This window comes from Canis lupus, chromosome 20, assembly GCF_048164855.1.
Source record: "Canis lupus baileyi chromosome 20, mCanLup2.hap1, whole genome shotgun sequence".
NCBI classification, from domain to species: Eukaryota; Metazoa; Chordata; class Mammalia; order Carnivora; family Canidae; genus Canis; species Canis lupus.
In genome coordinates, this window is record NC_132857.1 from 8,342,962 (window position 1) to 8,363,168 (window position 20,207).

The window sequence follows — 20,207 nt, forward strand, 5'->3', positions numbered from 1 at the left end:
CTTTTTAATAGTAATGTCAGAATTTCAGGTATTTGTGTTTTGTGAGTGAATGAACAAATCATTTGAAACATCAAAACAGTTAATTCATTTGCAAGTAGTGTTGCCATTCATTTTAGTTGGGAAATGAATATTTATTTTAATGTAGATTAAAATTAATTTTCATTTCTGTTTTAGTCATCCATAAAACCATGTATGAAATACAGTGAAAAAATAAAACAGAGTAACTCAATGTCATATAATCTGTCTCAAACAGATGCTATTTGTTTAAGTATATTTTTTTAGCATTGCCATTGAAACAGAAGTCTGCCAAGACATAATTTTCCTCAGAACTTAATCATATTTCTTTCAAACACCAAAGTCAAAAATAACTGCTATTTTTTGTATTCGTTTTGGCCTCCCTAAATTCCACGAAGGCTTTATTATAATTTACCATACAACTATAATAAAAACTTTAAAAACATATATACCATATAAAAATCTGAAAAAGAAACATAAACATAAGATTGAAGAATTAGAAAGAAAAAAGTAAATTTATTTACTTAAAGATTTTATTTATTTATTCATGAGAGACACACACAGAGAGAGAGGCAGAGACACAGAGGGAGAAGCAGGCTCGATGCAGGGAGCCCGGTGTGGCACTCGATCACACTCTGGGCTGAAGGCAGGCACTAAACCCCTGAGCCACCTGGGCTGCCCAGAAAAAGTAAATTTAATTCTGAGTCTCATTCAATGTAAAATTGGAGCAGCAATGATTATTTTCTCCTGTACTTTTAAAACAAACCACGAATCACAATAATTTACATGATTAATGTTGAATAAAACTAAAGTCATGCCAATTCCCAAGAGGAGGACCTTCAAAGCATGTCTCCAATTTAAACAATTTTGTTCTCCCTCTCTATGTCACACAAACACAAGTCACCAAAATCTTGCCTGTGGACTAATAAAGTATCTTGCTGGTTGGTCTTCCACTTTTTACTATTCTTCTGCACACACATTGTATATTCTCCACACACGAATGTGATCCTTTAAGAATGAGTGTAGATCACATCATTCTTCCCAAACCTCTCCAGTGGTTATCCAAAGCACTTAGGATGACGTGTGAACTTTTTACTCTGACTTCTATGTTCACTCTTTATGGGGCTATTGAACATTACTATGGCTCATTTCACACTTTTCCCATCTCTTCCATTACAGTCACATTGAACCCTTCTACCATTCTAGAACACTTCACAAAAACTCTTAAATCAAGCACTGGACACGTGCTATTACAGAAACATGAAACACTCTTAATTCTGATATGCGAACATCTTGCTCTCTTACTTCACCTCTGAAAGGTCAGGAGTCTTTCTTTACATTATATTTGAAAAAAACAATTTGAGCTGATTTGTGTGCAAATGTCGCCTCAGTAAAGTCTTCTCTGCCCACCCTGGCACACTCTCTCTGACATCCTTGACTTGTATTTCTCCATGGCATTGACTTGTACTGCTCCATGGCCTCTTCCTTCTAATATACTATGTCACTTATTGTTTCAGTTCTTGCCTATCACTCTCTAATACAATGAAAGCTTCTTATGGGAAACAATTTTTGTCTTCTTTGTTCAATGTGATATCCCAAGTGTACAGAGTACAGCACCTTGTAGGTGCTCTATATACACTTGTTGGCTGAATTTAAAAAAATAGAAATTAATTTTTGTTAAAGATTTTACTTATTTATTCATGAGGAACACAGAGAGATAGGCAGAGGGAAAAGCAGGCTCCCCGCTGGAAGTCTGATTCAGGATTCGATTCCAGGACCCTGGGACCACTACCTGAGCTGAAGGCAGACACTCAACCACTGAGCCACCCAGGCAACCCTGAAATTAATGTTTTGTTTTGTTTTGTTTTGTTTTGTTTTAACAGCCTTAGTCTTTCTCTAATCTATCTCTTATCTTATTTAACTTGTCTACATAGTACTTAATGTTATCCATTATTGTTGTATATTCATTGATTTTTATGTATCCTTATTGTAAGTAAGCTCTCTAATTTAAGGAGCTGTTTTGGTCTGATTTGATGAGACCACCAGACACAATGTAGTATTCAACACATATAGAGAAATCAATAAAATTTTCTCCAATAATGCAAGAGTTCATAACTGACGCAAAACCATAGTTCTTTCTGACACTTATAACTAAGAGAATTTACATAAAGGGTTTTTTTTTTTCATAAAGGGTTTTCATAAAGGGGAATGTAATGTTAGTCAATATCTGCAACAATCCCAAGACCCGGGGATCATGACCTGAGCTGAAGGAAGACGCTCAACCGCTGAGCCACCCAGGTGCCCAAATATTGCTTTCTAATAGAGATGTATATTGGAACATACTACTAGCAGTAAAATACATACCTCTTAAAGAGCATTCAATATGCATTAGGAATGGGCAAGGTTGTTAAAATGTATATCACAGTTCAGTCTCCTTACAACTCTACCAGATGGAGGAAATGAGGATTGATGATGTCAGTTAACCTGGCCAAGGACACCTGTCTGGTCACTGGCAGAGCCTGGATTGGTTGACCCTAAACTATTATTCCTAAACACAACAATATGTGCTCTCTACATCCCTGGTAAATCTATTAATCCATCAAATGTTTATTTTTTGTTTTGTTTTGTTTTTTCATCAAATGTTTATTAAGTGCTAACTATGTATCAAGCACTGTTCTAAGTGCTGGTAATGGAGAAGACACATTTTTTTAAAGATTTTATTTATTTATTAATGAGGGACACAGAGAGGCAGAAACATATGCAGAGGGACAACCAGGATCCCCATAGGGAGCCTGATGCAGAATTCGATCCCAGGACTCCAGGATCATGACCTGAGGCAAAGGCAGACGCTCAACCACTGAGTCACCCAGGCATCCGGAGAAGACACAATTTTAAGATCTAATAACAAAACCATTAACAAAATAAAGAGAAAAGTCTAGTCCTTTGTGGAGCTTAAGGGACAGAAATACATAATACAATGAATAAATACATTATATAGGATGGTATAAAAGATGATAGAGGCTCTGAAAGTGAATAAAACTAGATAAGGGAGATTGGTAATGAGAAGGGAGAGATAGTGAGAGATAGTGGTGGGGGGATATGGTTTGGAGAGGAGAAATATTTTTCCAATTTAGAATGGAAAACTAGCAGTGAAGGAATCATTCATATGACTCTTTATCATATTATTTTTTATTCTGATAATAAAATCTAATCTATGAAGCAAAGTAAGAAAAAAGCATTTTTATTTATTTTTATTGTTGTGACATGCACATCTGTAATATAATTGACCATTATAACTATTTTTAAGTGTACAGTTCAGTAGTGTTAAGTGCATTCACACTGTTCTGGAAACCACCACTACTATCAATCTCCAGAACATTTTTCTCATCACAAAATCTCTGTGTCCATTAAACAACAATGTCCAAAACTCCCTCTCTCTGGCCTCTGGTAACAACTATTCTACTTTCTGTATCTATGAATTTGGCTTATTGTAAGTATCTCATAAAAATAGTCAGATAAGGGGATCCCTGGGTGGTGCAGTGGTTTGGCGCCTGCCTTTGGCCCAGGGTGTGATCCTGGAGACCCGGGATCGAATACCCACATCGGGCTCCTGGTGCATGGAGCCTGCTTCTCTCTCTGCCTGTGTCTCTGCCTCTCTCTCTCTCTCTGTGACTATCATAAATAAATAAAGAAAAAATATTTTTAAAAAATAATAATCGGATAATATTTGTCCTTTTGTGTCTGGCTTATCTTGCTTTGCACAATATCATCAATGTTTCTCAGCCCTGTAGCAGGCATCAGAATTTCATTCCTTCTTTAAGGTTGAATAATATTCCATTATATGTATATATCCCATGTCGTTTCTCCTTCATCAGTTTCTGGGGATTTGGGTTGTTCCTCTTTTTATGTACAAATGTCTCTTCATGACCCTGCTTAAATTTTGGGGGGATATATACTCACAATTGGAACTGCTGGATGTAATGGTAATACTACGTTTATTTTTTTTGAGGGATTATCATACTTTTTCCACAGTTGGTGCACCATGTTACATTCCTACCAGTAATGCAAAGGCTTCCAATTTCTCCACATACTCAATGATATTTGTTGTTTTCAGGCTTTTATTTTTTATTGCATTTCACTAATGATTTGTGATTTTGAATATCATTACATGTGCATCAAGCGATATTTACATGTTATGTGTGTAATAAGCATAGTGTTTATTGGCCATTTGTTAATCTTCTTTGAATAAATGTCTATTCATATCTTTTGCTCATTTTAAATGGGATTTATTGTTGTTTTTGCCAAGTTTTAGTACATGGTGGAATGTAATACTTTATCAGATATATGATTCACAAATATTACTCCTATTCTGTGGGTTGCTTTTTCAGTCTGTTAACAGTGTCCTTTCATGCACAAGAGCATTACATTTGATGTGCTAATAAGGAGAAAGTATACAAAAATGTTCAAAAAAACTACAAAATCCCTTAGAGCTCTGTGATGGATAATTTTATGCATCAACTTTACTGGGTCATGGTGCTCAGATATTTGGTCAGACATTATCCTGGATGTTTCTGTGAGGATGTTTTAGCATGATATTCATAACTAAGTCAATAGACCCTTAGTAAGGCTGACAACTGTCCATAGTGTGAGTGAACCTCACCCAACTAGTTGAGGGCCCACCCAGAACAAAAAACTAGCCTCTTTCAAGCAAGAGGAAATTCTGCCAATGAACAGTCTTCAGACCAAACTGCAACATTGGCTCTTCTCTGAGTTCCAGCCTTCCAGCCTACCCTGCAAATTTTGGACTTCTCAGCTTCCATAATTGCAAGAGCCGATTTCTTAAAATAAATATTTCTGTCTCTATATCTACAACTTTTTGCGTCTGTTTCTCTGGAGAAACCTGACTAATACAAATCTGGACTAGAGGTGAAGTGGACAGCATGACAGCTATTTTAGGGTAAATATTAAATGCAGAGGCAATTTTGGGATGCTTGACAATGCTAATCTATAGATCAAGAGGTCATAGTGGCAAACTCAAATGAAGATGGAAAAGGACAGCAGGCTGTGTGATGTGGGCTATTGCTGCCATGGGAGACTAATGAGTGTTCTTGTGATAGTAGTGCTCAAATAATGAGTGCAGGAAAAAATCAATTTAATACAGAAAGCAGGATTGTCAAATAAAATAGTGACTTGCAGGTTTGCTACATCTGGGAACTAAATAAGTTTATTAGATTCACAGCAGATAAATTCTCCCATATAAATAAGAAGGATATTAACAAGATAAACAAAATGATGAGAAGCAAAGAGCATTTCCAGAAGATCCAGTAGCTGTATAAATAAATTCCAGGTAGAAAGCACAGTGTAAACAAAATAAACTAATTATAAACTAAAAATTTCTTAAAAATGTAGTGAACTGAAAACTCTCACAAATCTATGAAATTATAGGACAATTAATGGAAAAAAGTAAATTATCTCCAGCTCAGCCTCTATACCACTACTCACACACACACACACATCCAATGGTGAAGTTCGCAGACTTTTTTTTTTTTTAAGAGTAAAGGAAACTTCATAAGGCTAAAGTATGCACACGATGACTCTCATATTTCATATTGAGAAAGTCACTTTTGTATTTAAGTTGAAAAGAATATCTAATGACTCCAGAATTCAAATGTGTCTATATAGTATTTTAAATTTTTATTATTTTAATTATTTACTATATCTACATCTGTATCTATGTACCTTCATAGTTTTTTTTTTTAAATTTATTTTATTTTAGAAAGAGAGAGAGCACAGAGGGGAGGCCAAAAGGAGAGAGAATCTTAAGTAGACTCTGTGCTTGGTGCAGAGCCCTTCTAGGGCCTTGATCTCACAACCCACGCATCATGACCTGAGCTGAAACCAAGGGTCTAATGTTCAATCAACTACACCACCCAATATCCCCTGTGTAGTTTAATAATCATTTAGTTCCAGTTTATTTTGCTTTTCCATTAAATCCTGGAAAAATCATTAGTAAATAGATATGTGTACTCCTCCCCTAAGAATCAATGTAGGCAGCATTCATGAACATTGTCAGATGAGCAGATACAAAGGATTTATTTTCTTCTTATGCTTTTAACTATTACCTATTCTTTATGTATTATTATTAAATATAATCATTTATTTTTTACCCATTGCTTATTTTTCTATAGTAAGCATTTATCTTTTATACAAAAACAAGGCATTATTCTTTGGGAAAAAATTCTTAAGAGGTAAAACTAAAGTTTTACTCAAAGGAAATCACATAAAAGACTAATAATCCAGAAAAAGGAGACTTAGTACAAAACTTAAGAAGCTACTTTTTAAAGCAACGAAGTAATCATGACAAAATATGAATTATTATGTGTACAGGAATATAATAAAAAATTATTTAAAATATAATAAAATAGCAAAAACAAAATAAGTTCTACAACTGTTTCAAAAAAAAGACTAAAATTTCTCTAAAAGATCACAAACCTAAAAAAAAATCACTGTAAGAAGAAACTAGCAGTGGGCTACTCGCTCCTCATCAAAGTAATAAAAGTCTGTGATTGTAATGATTTGAGGGTAAAGTCTTCAATATTTTTAATGTACAAATTAATTCTGTAGTCATATTTTAACAGCGCCAAGTCATAAGAGAAGAAAAGCACTCTTTTCACTTTAAAGTAGCTTATTACTTCCAAAACTGTCAGATATTGCAGACAGAAATAGACAAAAAGAGAATTACAGAGCAATGTCCCCCAAAGCCAATATAAATGGAATTAATAGTTCCCATCTGATCCTTTAAAATAGTTCAATATTACTTATTTAATGGCTTATCAGATCAATGGAGAAAAATAGCATAATTATGTCAAGAGCTATGGTTGAGGATTGCCATAACTGCCCTTCTGGAAAGCCACCTATGTATTAGCATTAGTAATGATCCCTATGTAGTTGCTAATAGAGATTTCATCTTGTGGAATTTTCAGGTAAGTGTATATGAAGAGAAGTTTGTGATAAGTGGATAAAATTATTTCCCTACATTGTTAAAATTTGTGAAGTTGTGATTAGTAAAAATATAGAAGTTTAAAGTAAGTCAGGTAAAAAGTAATCAAGGGGAAAAAAAAGAAAGTAATCAAGGGACCATACTGGCTAACAATGATCGGCAGCAATTTACCAACATACTGTTCATGACCACTTAGGTTTTCTCTAAGAAGACTTCTGTTTTCTCCATAGCTCTCCTCTCCTTCTGAGCCCTCCTGAGAATCACCTTTATTCATTCCATTCACTGCAATGCAGGCTTTTTCTAGCCTGTACTTCCAAACTCTCCAGGTCTCCACCTAATTCCCAGTTCCATAGCGGCTTCCACATTTTTAGGTATTTGCTACAGTACTCCCACTCCACATTGGTACCAATCTTCTTAGCCTCTTTGAGCTGTTCTAACAAAACACCACTAACGGGGTGGCTCATAAATAACAAAAGTTTATGTCTCACAGGCCCAGAGACTGGAAATTCCAAGATCAAGTTTCTAGCATGGTCTCATTCTGGTGAGACCCTTTTTTCTGATTCATAGTCTGCATGCCCTATTTTGCTGTGTCTTCACACGGTGGGAGGTTAGCGAGCTCTTTGGAGCCTCTTTTATAAGGACACTAATTCCATTCATGAGGGCTCTTCCCTTGTGACATAAGCACCTCCCAAAGACTCTACCTTCTGACACCATTACATTGAAAATCAAGATTTCGTCATTTGATGGGTGGCTCAGCAGTTGAGCATCTGCCTTGGGCTGAGGGTGTGATCCTGGGATCCCGGGATTGAGTCTCACGTCGGGCTCCTTGCAGGGAACCTGCTTCTCCCTCTGCCTGTGTCTCTGCCTCTCTCTGTGTGTCTCTCATGAATGAATGAATGAATGAATGAATAAATAAATAAATAAATAAATAAATAAATAAATAAATAAATCTTAAAAATAGATTTTGTCATTTGACTTTGGAGAGGATACAAGCATTCAGACCATAGCATACTGTGTGACTGCATCACTAATTATCTATCCTTTGTACTTGTAATGAAGACACTGGGAGTTTTTAAGTGGGGCCCCTGTGAATAATACAGTTATAAACATTCTAGTAATTTTTCTTGTTTCTTAGGAGAAATTGATTAACCAGATATACGTACGTACAAATTAGTAGATAATGCCAGAAAGTTCGACAAATTACTTATATCAATTTATATTCTTGCTACCTTCTACTAGAGTTATCCTTACTTCTGTGCTCTTGGTATTTTCAAGCTTTTTATTTGGACATTCTGGTGTATAAAAGTTGTATTTCATTGTAATTAATTTGTATTTCCCTGATAAACAGTGATTTTGAACACAATTTTAATATCTTTGTTGATCATTTGAATATCCTCTTTTATGAACCACATGCATATGTCTTTTGCCCATTTTTTTCTGTTTATTTCCCGTTTATTGATTTATCAGTGGCATTCATAGAGTCGGGGTTATATTTTGGACACAAATTCTATTACATTTATTTGTGTTTATAAATATCTTCTCCAAAATGTAATTTACATTTTTACACTCGAAATGGTCTTGAAAAAGTAAAAACAGCAGCTTTATTGAGCTAGCCTTCACATAACCTTTGATTTATATTTTTAAAGTGTATAATGTACTTTTCATAGTATATTTCCAGAGTTGTGAAACATTACGACTTAATTTCCTAACATTTACATTCCGCGACAAGAAACCTCTTATTCACTAATAGTCTTCCTCACCCACCCACCCACCATGGTAGCTCTAGGCAATACTAATCTATTTTCTGTCTCAACAGATTTGCCTTTTCTGGATCATTTTAAATAAAGGAAATGACAAATATGTAGTCTTTTGTGATTGTCTTTTTAGTTTTGCATATTTTCTGGGTTGATGCAATTTGCAGCAGCTATCAATAACTCAATCTTTTTTTATTAACAAGGAATATTCCATTATATTCCATTGTCCACAGTTTATCCATTTGTCAATTGGTGGGTACTGGTTGGCTACAATAAATAATGCATTTATGACTATCCATGTACAAATTATTTATGGACATGTATGTTTTCATTTCTCTTGGGATTAACTTTTAATTCTATGTTTAATATTCTGAGGAACTGCCCAACTGTTTTCGAAAGGAGTTGCACAATCTTGCATCTCCATCATAAGTGTACAGGGTTCTAATTTCTCCACATGCTTGCCAATACTGAAATTTTGACTATAGCACTCCTAGTAGGTGAGAAGTGGCATCTCACTGTGATTTCAGTTTGCATTGGTCTCATGACTAAAGTTAATGAGCAAATTTTTATGTTCAGATTATTGTTGAGGAATGTCACCAAAAATATATGACTGCCAACTGACCTGTGAGCTGGATCCAGGTAATTGGAGGCACTTCATCATCCCCCCATGTGCTTGGAATGCAGGTTCTGCTTGCCTTTCTTATCTCCAGAGTCTGTTCCAAGGACATGGCCTGGAGACGGTGGCATGGTTTTGAAAATATCTACGTGGTATACATGACCGAGCACAGTTTGAACCTCTTTATAAACTTTTAACATTTGGAGGGAGGTGTGCAGAGATCCATCCATCTTTCTGCCACCCAAACCAAGGCTTGTATGTACATTCCCCTTGCTTATTAAAACTGCCACCTACCAACCTGGGTTAGCCTGCCTCTCTCTTTGCTTTCTCCCTGCCCTCTGAGTACAGGGGCCAATTTCAGATCACACCAAGAAAGCTCCTAAAAGGGTAGTGAGCCAAATATTGGTGAGCTAGCCAGAAGAAGGCAATGGGCCTTGGGAACAAGGGATTAGCAGGGGGATATCCCAGGTTGGCCATCATATATGTGGATGTGGGTAGCCAATATATAAGATACTTGTGGACCCCGTGTGAGTACAAAGATATCCTGAAAACACCAGCCAGTCTAACATGCTTGCTGGAGGAACTATATCATTTAATATGTGAGGCAGGGAAGCAAAGGGTAGCTGCAGTGACCTGCCCTCCACTTTGGTCAGTTCAACTGGCCACTGATGCCCAGCTGGAGGGTGAAACTTGTGTCAGGAAGTTAGAAGATGAGCTAAGATTAGAAAAGGACATGAGAGTCACTAGGCTGATATGCTTCTGGGCTGGGAGACAAGGTCAGAGAGCAGGGTAATAAGTTAGAGACCTTAGTGTGCCATTTTGCAAAGCTAGGATGACGTAAGCTGCTGTGGACTAAGACCCAGGAGCTTGTGACTAAGCCTGATTGAGACACTAAGACATGAAAGAGTAATGAGAATGAAGAAGAGGAGATTAAGATGATTGACAATGAAGCAGAAAAACAAAAACAAAAACAAAAACAAAAACAAACAAAAAAACATGGCCTCCCACCCTGATCCAACAGAAAACAAAGCATAAGAGCAACCCCAGCCTCCAGTTTAGGAAATGTTCATGACGAAAGAATACATTCCCATTGAGCTTACTGACATAGATGGTAAATTTCAGGAAAAGGCCAGGGAAAGTACCCTGGCACAGTTGATGTTGCTATATTTGGGGTGATTGTATTTTTCTAACCAGGCAAGAGGAAAGGAGAAGAAGAAAAAGAAGAAGGAGGAGGAGGAGGAGAAGGAGGAGGAGGAGGAGGAGGAGGAGGAGGAGGAGGAGGAGGAGGAGGAGGAGGAAGAGGAGGAGGAGGAAAGGAGCAACATCAACACACACTCTGCCCTCTGGCAGAGCCTGCATATCATGAGTTCAAGGTACCTGTTCCCTTATAGATTAAATTATTCCAGCCTCCAGGGAGGCTTGACCCAATGAGGAGGATCTCCCTGTGCAGGTAAGAATTGGGAAACCAACAGAACTGCATCAAATTCTCAGAGAGCTGGGCATGAGACAGGTGATCTATGCTCTTCTATTTGAAGGCCCTGATTGGGCCACATTCACAGCCGGGATGACATGCTTACCCCCATCACCTGGTACGTGACACTGATATCCATTCTGAGCCCAATTGGGAGACAAGATGTTTATAATGTTGGGTAATCCATTCGTGATTTGGGGAAAACTGATGGATCCTGGGAATGAATATGGGCTGAGGGAAAGGTAAGAGATAGAGAAGCCTGGAAAGCCAAGAAGCTCTCCCAACCAGCTGTGAGGAGTCCAGTCCAAATAACCTGTAAGCAAATGACCTCATTGCTGGTGGGATCCACCTGAACTGATAGACGGACAACGTAATACTATGTTAGTTGGTGTATGGAAAGCTTTAAAACCTGAAAATAGTTTAGACGCACCTCTTCTGCCCCCTAGCATTCCTGATGCTTTGCCTACTCCAGCAGAGTCCTCAGGGACTATTTAGTCCTATTTAGGCTGGATGCCTCTCAAATCCCTGGTATGCAGAGCAAGATTGTCTCCAGGTGAGGACCATTGTAAGTAATCAGTAGCCTAGAAAAGGAATCATCTACTGGAGTTTGCAATGGGATATCCCACCCAGATGGGTCAGTTATTTTGCACCCTTGGGTGAAGGGGAATCTGCTCAGTGTCTGCTGGGATCCTTTAGTCCTGCCGCAAGCTGGACATGTGGAAAAGCACTATACCTGGAATGGAACACGTACCCTGAAAGAGGAGGGGAAATGGGCATTATGGTGTGGTGTGTCCCGCCCCCAGTCCATCTCCTCATACCTGTCAGTGCTAGCTCTCTCAGCCAACTTGTATGGTATGAATAACCAAGTCAGATTCCTAAAGCTGTAGCCGTGTTAACATCTAAGGATCAGGCTACAAGAGTAATTCCTGTAGAGGGGGAAAATCTGCCATATAAGTTTCTACTAAATATCTGTCTTTTCAGCCTTAGACCTCTGCTGCTCCTGTGGTGTCCAATCACAGGAAGAAACCTATTGGAAATATCTTTCGACAGTGGGTCCACTCGTATGTTCATCAAAGAAATGAATCCAACACTTCTGTAGGTGGGCAGCTGCCCCTCTTTAGCTCCTTAGGATTGCTGTGGTGTGTAGCAACCCCTCAAGGAAGGGTTTAGAAGACCCTGAAATAGCATATTAAAGAATAAGCCAGTGCTAGTACTCATAGTTCATCTGATATTAACAATACTAATTCAGGAAACTGGCCCGTGACACACACTATTAATGACACTGGGCATGGGTATTCTTTTTCTGTCAAGCAAACTATAAAAATAGCCCATAAGATTGCTGACCAAAAGGATCCTGGAAATACCACCATCAGAGTCATGGCGGGGAGGGTTATGCTCAGATTTGGGAGGGGTTTATATGATTTGCCCAGGGTTATATGTTTTTTTTTTTTTTTTTTTTTTTTTAAATTTTTATTTATTTATGATAGTCACAGAGAGAGAGAGAGGCAGAGACACAGGCAGAGGGAGAAGCAGGCTCCATGCACCGGGAGCCCGACGTGGGATTCGATCCCGGGTCTCCAGGATCGCGCCCTGGGCCAAAGGCAGGCGCCAAACCGCTGCGCCACCCAGGGATCCCTGCCCAGGGTTATATGATTTGCCCGTTGATTATACCCCAATGTCAGGAACAGAAAAATCACTCTGAAGAGAATCAACCCAATTATACTGGAAACACGGAATGGATACCACTGGAACTGTGTGGTCATTCTATCATACTAAGAGACAATGACTAGTTTACCATTGGCTGGTTGTGACACCCAGGTATTTATTGGGGAGCACCAAATGGAACACCATGGTTGCATGGCATAAATCTTTGGCCATTGCTTCCACCTGAGTGGTTAGGCTGCTGCATCCTGCGCTTCTTCTGGGCACAGCAAAGGATTTTCCCAACAGTAACAATGACTGCCAATCCCCCCTCCCTCCAAGCTCAGATGGACACGTTCTGTCTTTTACTGGTATCATTTGGCTTCTGTCTTTGTTCCCTTCATAGGCCTAGAGGATGTTATAGCACACAATAGAAGCCTTTAATAAATTCAGTCAGCAAGCCCTGAATGACGGCCAACAAAACCTGTCCTTATTAAACACTGAAATGATTCTAATGAGAAAAGCTGTCCTCTAAAATAGGATGGCCTTGGGCATTATTACTGCCTCACAAGGAGGCACCTATGCCATTATCCAAATAGAGTGTTATGTGTTTGTACCTGATGAGTCTGCTAATACATCACTTTATTAAATCACATGAGGACACAAATGAATGCCCTAAGTGACCCAACCCCCATCCTCCGGGATTTCATAAATTGATGGTTTGCTTCCCAGGGCTCTTGATGGGAAAAGTTGTCACTGATTTGGGGCATTACTATCTTAAGCTGTGTTTTCTCTTGCCTTTACCAGTATTGATGCTATGGCATCCACCTCCAATGCAGCTCTCGTGGCACCTCCAAAGGCTGCCAAGAGAGCCCCCTCCATGCTAATGAAACCCTCACTGACCACTCAGGGCCCATGACAGAAGAGGGGAACAAATGAGATTGTAGGAGCTGGTCACGAGGGCTACAATGTTGGGTCAGAATGACATGACTGAAACTTAACCCCGACCCCTGAGCTGGACCCAGGCACTTGGAGGTTTCTCACCCCTTTCTTTGTCCTTGGAATGTGGGTTCTGCTTGCCTTTCCTGCTCCCAGAGGTTACTCCCAAGACATAGCCTTGAGATGGTGACATGGTGTTGAAAACATCCGCATGGTATACATGACTGAGCACAGTTTGGGCCTCTTTATAAACTTTTAAAATTTGGAGGATGGTTGCAAAGATCCATTCATCTTTCTGCCACCCAAATCAAGGCTGGTATACAATTCCCCTTGCTTATTGAAACTGCCACCTACCAAACTAGAGTAGCCTGCAGGTTTTTCCTTCCTCTCTCTGAGGGCCCAGTTTCATACTGCAAGAAGGAAGTTCCCAGAAGACTGCAAACCAACAATTATGTACGCTTTTTTAAAAAATTTTTATTTATTATTTATGATAGTCACACACACACAGAGAGAGAGAGAGAGAGGCAGAGACATAGGCAGAGGGAGAAGCAGGCTCCATGCACCGGGAGCCCGACGTGGGATTCGATTCCGGGTCTCCAGGATCACCCCCGGGCCAAAGGCAGGCGCTAAACCGCTGCACCACCCAGGGATCCCTATGCACGCTTTTAATTTTTTTTTAAATTTTTATTTATTTATGATAGAGAGAGAGAGAGAGAGAGAGAGAGAGAGAGGCAGAGACACAGGCAGAGGGAGAAGCAGGCTCCATGCACCGGGAGCCCGATGTGGGATTCGATCCCGGGTCTCCAGGATCGCGCCCTGGGCCAAAGGCAGGCGCCAAACAGCTGCGCCACCCAGGGATCCCTATGCACGCTTTTAAAAGAAATGTCTGTTCATATAATTTCCCATCTTTAATTGGGGTATTTAGCTCTTTTATTTAGTTGTAAGAATATGCATACTAGACACAAGTTCTTTATCAGATAATATAATTTGCAATATTTTCCTCCATTGTATGAGTTGCCTTTCAACCTTTATGATGCGATCACTTACAACATGGAAGTCTTTAATTTTGATAAAGTCTAATTTATATTTATGTTTCATTATGTCACTTTTGCTTTTGGTATTTTTACAGAAGCCTTTGCCTAAGGTCACAAAGATTTACTTCCAAGTTTTATTCTTGGGGTTTCATAACTTTTGTTCTTATATTTAGATCTATAATCACTTTGAACTATGTGCGTGTGTGTGTGTGGGGGGGGGTGTTTGTGTGTGGTGTGTGCAGGTTGTAAGTTTAAGGTCCAAATTAATTCCTTTGCATGTAGATATCCAGTTGTTTCAGAATCATTTGCAAAAAGACTATTTTCCCACACTGAAATGTCTCAGCACCTTGTCAAGTTATCAACTGACGATAAAAGTTAGAATTTATTTATGGACTCGCAATTATATTGCATTAATATATGTGTACTTGGGCACCTGTACTGAGTGGCTCACTGGTTGAGTGTCTCTCTTTGGCTCAGGTCATGATCCCGGGGTCCTAGGATCAGTCCCACATGAGGTACCCTGCAGGGAACCTTCTTCTCCCTCTGCCTGTGTCTCTGACTCTCTGTGTGTCTCTCATGAATAAATAAATGAATAAAATCTTAAAATATATGTATGCATATGTATGCTAATTCTACACAACTTTGAATACTACAACTATGTAGTAAGGTATATATATATATATGTATATATATACATAATTTTACATATAATTTTTATATATAATTTTATATAGTTTATTTATAACATATAGTATATATATTAATATATTATATATATAATTAATATATAATTTGTTTTGCTTGTGTTTTAGAGAGAAGGAGAGACTGTGAGCAGTGAGCAGAGTCCATGCCAAGTGCAGAGCCTGATGCAGGGCTTAATCCCATGCCCCGAAAGCATGACCTTAGCCAAAATCAAGAGTTGAGCAACCCAGGCACTTTAAGTGTAGTAAGTTTTGAAATCAGAAGTGTAAGGCTCCAACTTTTTCTTTTTCAAGATTGTTTTTAATATTCTGAGTTACTTGCATTTCCATATTAATTTTAGGGTCAGCTAGATAATTCCTGAAAAATTGGTAGAATATAGTATTTTCATGGTGGCTTCATTGAATGTGTAGATAATTTGGATGCATTGCCATATAATAACATTGTCTTCTGAACCATAAACATAGAATGTCTTTCTATTTAGTTAGGTCCTCTTTAATTTCTTCCAATAATGTTTTGTTTTCAGTATTTCAAAAATTTTTCAAAATTTATTTTGTTAAATTTATTCTTAAGTATTGAATTATTTTTGGTATTATTGGAAATAGAACTGTTTACTAACTTTATTTTAGGGTTTTTCATTTATAGATTATATAAATATAATTTCTTTTTGTATATTCATCATGTATCCTGGAAGCTCTTTTATCCTTCCTTAAGGGCAAGATTCTAGATACCCAAATTTGGACATCATATATGGAAGGTATACTTAATTAGTTGCAAATATTAGTAGTATAATTTATTTGTGTGTGTGTCCAATAAGTTAGTTGCTTCTAATTTATCTCTTATGTAATGGGACATATTGGTTATATTCTAGATATGGAAAACGATGTTGAAAAGAGAAGTATGAATGAAGAAACAGAAGAAATGAAGCATGAATTAGCTGACATCCTGAAGACAGGTCTTACACATCTCAATAATACTAGCTTCTCCTTGTTCATTTTAGCATCAAGCACTTCATCTAATCAAATAGTTCTGTAGGGTAGATGATATAAAAATAATAACTAATTGATTTTTAATTTATTTAAATCAATAAAAAAAAAATCAAGGAAGCTGACAAAATACAAAACTCATATTTTAGCTACTTCTCTCCCTTTTAGAGGTCACTTTTTACTAATTTATTTTTGGAACAAATGAAGACTACTGTTTCTCTCCTGATTTGACCAATGAAAATGGCTCTCCACTGAGTCTCTTCCTGCTCTGCTGAGAGTTACTTATTACATTAGGGTTGATACCATCTTGAACGCTGGAACAAAATCCTCTATATAGAATATCATATGATGTTACAGTAGAGTAGCAGGTGAAGGCCCATGCTTACAGACACGTTGCAGTATTATTCAGTCTCTTTAGTCTTACAAAATTAGTGCTTGGGTGTATAATACTTTACTACAGTCTCAAATGTTATGAAAAGTATGCAGAGGGAAAACTGTAGTAGCTGTTTTTTTTAGAAAATATACTATGCCAATATTTTTATACAATCCAAGGAAAAAGTACCTAAGAAGTCTAACCTTTTATAGGGGTCATTATTTTCCAATTTAGCTCCATTAACCCCTAGAACCTCCAAACCATATCTTCTTTTAGACTCTATCACTAATAATCATGATATTTAACTCTTAGATAAAAATTGAGCTTATCTCAGGATTATCTCCCCATATTTGAGTCTCGATTACTCAGTAAGATTACAGTTGCAGGAAGTTCAAATTAAGCAATGCTTCATTGCCTTTGGTACTTTGTTTTCTATGCAATACAGGAGGGTAAAGTTACTCTTGTTCCCTTCAATGTCTACTCCTTTTTGATATAGAGCAGGAAGGAAAATGTCAAAAGTAGGCCTAAGCACATTGTCTCCATAGCTAGAAATTTTGGGGAATTGAATGACTTTGATTAAGCATCCCTGTATACAAAGTAAAGGTATTTACTAAAAACAATGGCCGTATGTATAAAATGTTTTTGTAAGGTTATACAAGTATCTGGACCATTTATAGAAAACATATCTAAAACTTATAGATTTACAGAGCATGTAGCATGAGATAGTCGTCATATCAGCTATGTAACTAAGTGGTGAATAAAATGAGGGTATTCCAAAATCAAAGTGTCTCCATTCTATATTAATGTTCTACTTTTGTTTTTTTTGTTTTTGTTTTTGTTGTTTTTTTTTTTTAAGATTTTATTTATTTATTCGTAGAGACAGAAAGAGAGGGGCGGCAGAGGAGGCAGAGGCACAGCCAGAGGGAGAAGCAGGCTCCATGCAGGGAGCCTGATGTGGGACTCGATCCAGGGTCCCCAGGATCACACCCCAGGCTGCAGGCGGCGCTAAACCACTGCGCCACCGGGGCTGCCCAATGTTCTACTTTTGTAACTCAAAATTTGTCTGTTTTTCTTTTTTTCCACAGAGTTAGAAAAAAAATTCAGAACTAAAAAAGAGAACTTTTTAAGGGAGCTATAACACACTGTTTCGGAGTTTCTTCAGGAGAAACATGCTACCTCTGTGCATGATACATACCTGAAACCTTTGATTCATTGATAAAGCTTGATGTAAAGTAGGATCTATGATTTTCCTGAGTTAGCTGTGAAATTCAACCCTTTTTTGTTGACATACACGGATTCATTCCCCATTGTTCATGGTTCTTTGAGTTAGTGTTAAATCAGGTATATATTCCTGCATACCCTTCCTTAAGATAAACATACAATTTCAGTGATACCCTAAATCCAGTAGGGCAAAGAGAAAGAAGAGAGTCTTTGTCAAGACTTGTCAAGTCTTGTCAATACAAGAGTTAATACACATACAGAATTATCCACTTACGTGGGAGATCAAAGTACTCAACAATGATAGATATCAAGAGCAATAGTAGTAGTGGTGACAGCAGAAGCAGTTAACAAATATGTTATATTAATAAAGATAAATTCCAAATTTCAATAATTGGCCTGGAGATGGGACTGGGGATGGCTCATTGACTATTACCTGTGGTACCTCAGATGATATCTGCTGGTGATCTGAACTAATACTTTTTCTTTGCACTCACATCATAGCCATGGAATGATTTAAACATAATGGGTAGTCTAATTTATTGCTATTTTAATTAGTGTATACCTTTTGATTAAATTAAACAGGAAAATTCGATCTGAGCCAATACACTAACAGTATATTTTAATAGTTGAAAATACAGGACTGCTAGAGAAATTTAGTATTACCTGCTACATATATTCACCATAAGACAATTTTCAAAATCTGTGGATGCATCAGGCACTGTATAGCATGATAAATAACAGCATCCAAAAAAATTCTGAACGTACTATCAAGCACTACTGTTTTTTTTCCTTTTTTTTTTTTTTTTTTTTGCCTGTTTGCTTGTTTTCCTTCATGTAATATAAACCTTTTTATAAGCATTTCAATTGTGCAACATTTACAGAAAAAAACAAAATGAATTCAGGTAGCCTGAGAGTTTAGGGGGAAAAGCCACCATCCACTTGTGTCCAGACTCCTGACAAGTCCTTTTAATAGATAACAATAGTGTTTTTAAAAATTAGTAATATCGGGCAGCCTGGGTGGCTCAGCAGTTTAGCACCACCTTCAGTCCAGTGCCTGATCCTGGAGACCCGGGATTGAGTCCCACATTGAGCTCCCTGCATGGAGCCTGCTTCTCTCTCTGCCTGTGTCTCTGCCTCTCTCTCTCTCTCTCTCTCTCCCTCTCTGTGTGTCTTTCATGATTAAATAAATAAAATCTTAAAAAAATGTAGTAATATCAAAAAACAAACATCTTTCACACAAGCTGTTTTTTTTAAACATGTCATTATACCTATGGCATTTAAATTCTAAAAGGTACATGTGTAAAGTAGATATATTACAAAAGATACTTAGAATTATGTATATAAATATAAAAACATAATCCCAGTTGTGATCAGAAATAATTACAAAAATTTCTATACCATCCAAGAGGTAGTTTAATATAATTTCAGATTATTTTCTTAAATAAATTATGTTCCATTAACATGGGTAGTAGAAATTTCAGATTTTTCCAGTTTGCATTAAATCCAGATATTTACTGACTAAGAATTTCAGAAATTTTTTTTCACATAAATTACAACAATTTATATCCAGTGCTTTATTATCTAGTGAGCCATCATTAATCCAACCACAGATTTGCAGAATATTTCAAATGAAGTATATTTTTAGATAAATGAAACAGAAGTCTTTAAAAGGTATAATGGATGTTTCTGACGAAAATATCTGTCAAAATGAATATGTCAAAATGAATTACATTTTTCATACTTAATAGCCAGCAAAGTGAGAGATAGACACAAATTAGAAATTTCAACTATTTTCATTATAATACAATAATTCTACAACTCATAAAATAAAAACTAAAGTATTTTAAGTTCTGATAGGAATATCTCTCTCCACTCCGGGTAACCCATGTTGGAGTCAGACTCAGGGTTTACCTTCTCACTGACAGACTAAAATTCCAGTGCACTTCCTAGAAAATGGTTATAATTTTAGTACTTTTTGACTTTTTGATTGTTTCTGCATTAGCTTTCCTATGGAAGTCTTCTTTAATTATGACATCTGTAGATAACCCATTTAAGCTCAATTACCCCATCTATGAAACAGAGCTGATTGATCACAATTCGTGTAATTTAACAGAATTAACTAGAATTATTAGCCACTGCAAGTGATTTTGTTTTAGGCAAGGTATGATTCACCTAAGTAATCTACTCTAGAACTTGGAATACAGATAACTATCAAAAAAGGTCAATTGCTTTTTCCAATTTGTGATGAAACAAATTATATGTGCTGTTAGTCTATCTAATAGGTCCTGGGAACAACCTTGATCTCAGCCTACATAGTACTGACTAATAAGATGATAAGGGAAAAGTTACATTTTAGTGATTGGTATTAATATGACAACTATTGTGATTTTTAGTAGAGAATGAGTGAATCAATGAAAAATAACTATTACAAATTTTATAAAAACATTTTACAGACCTT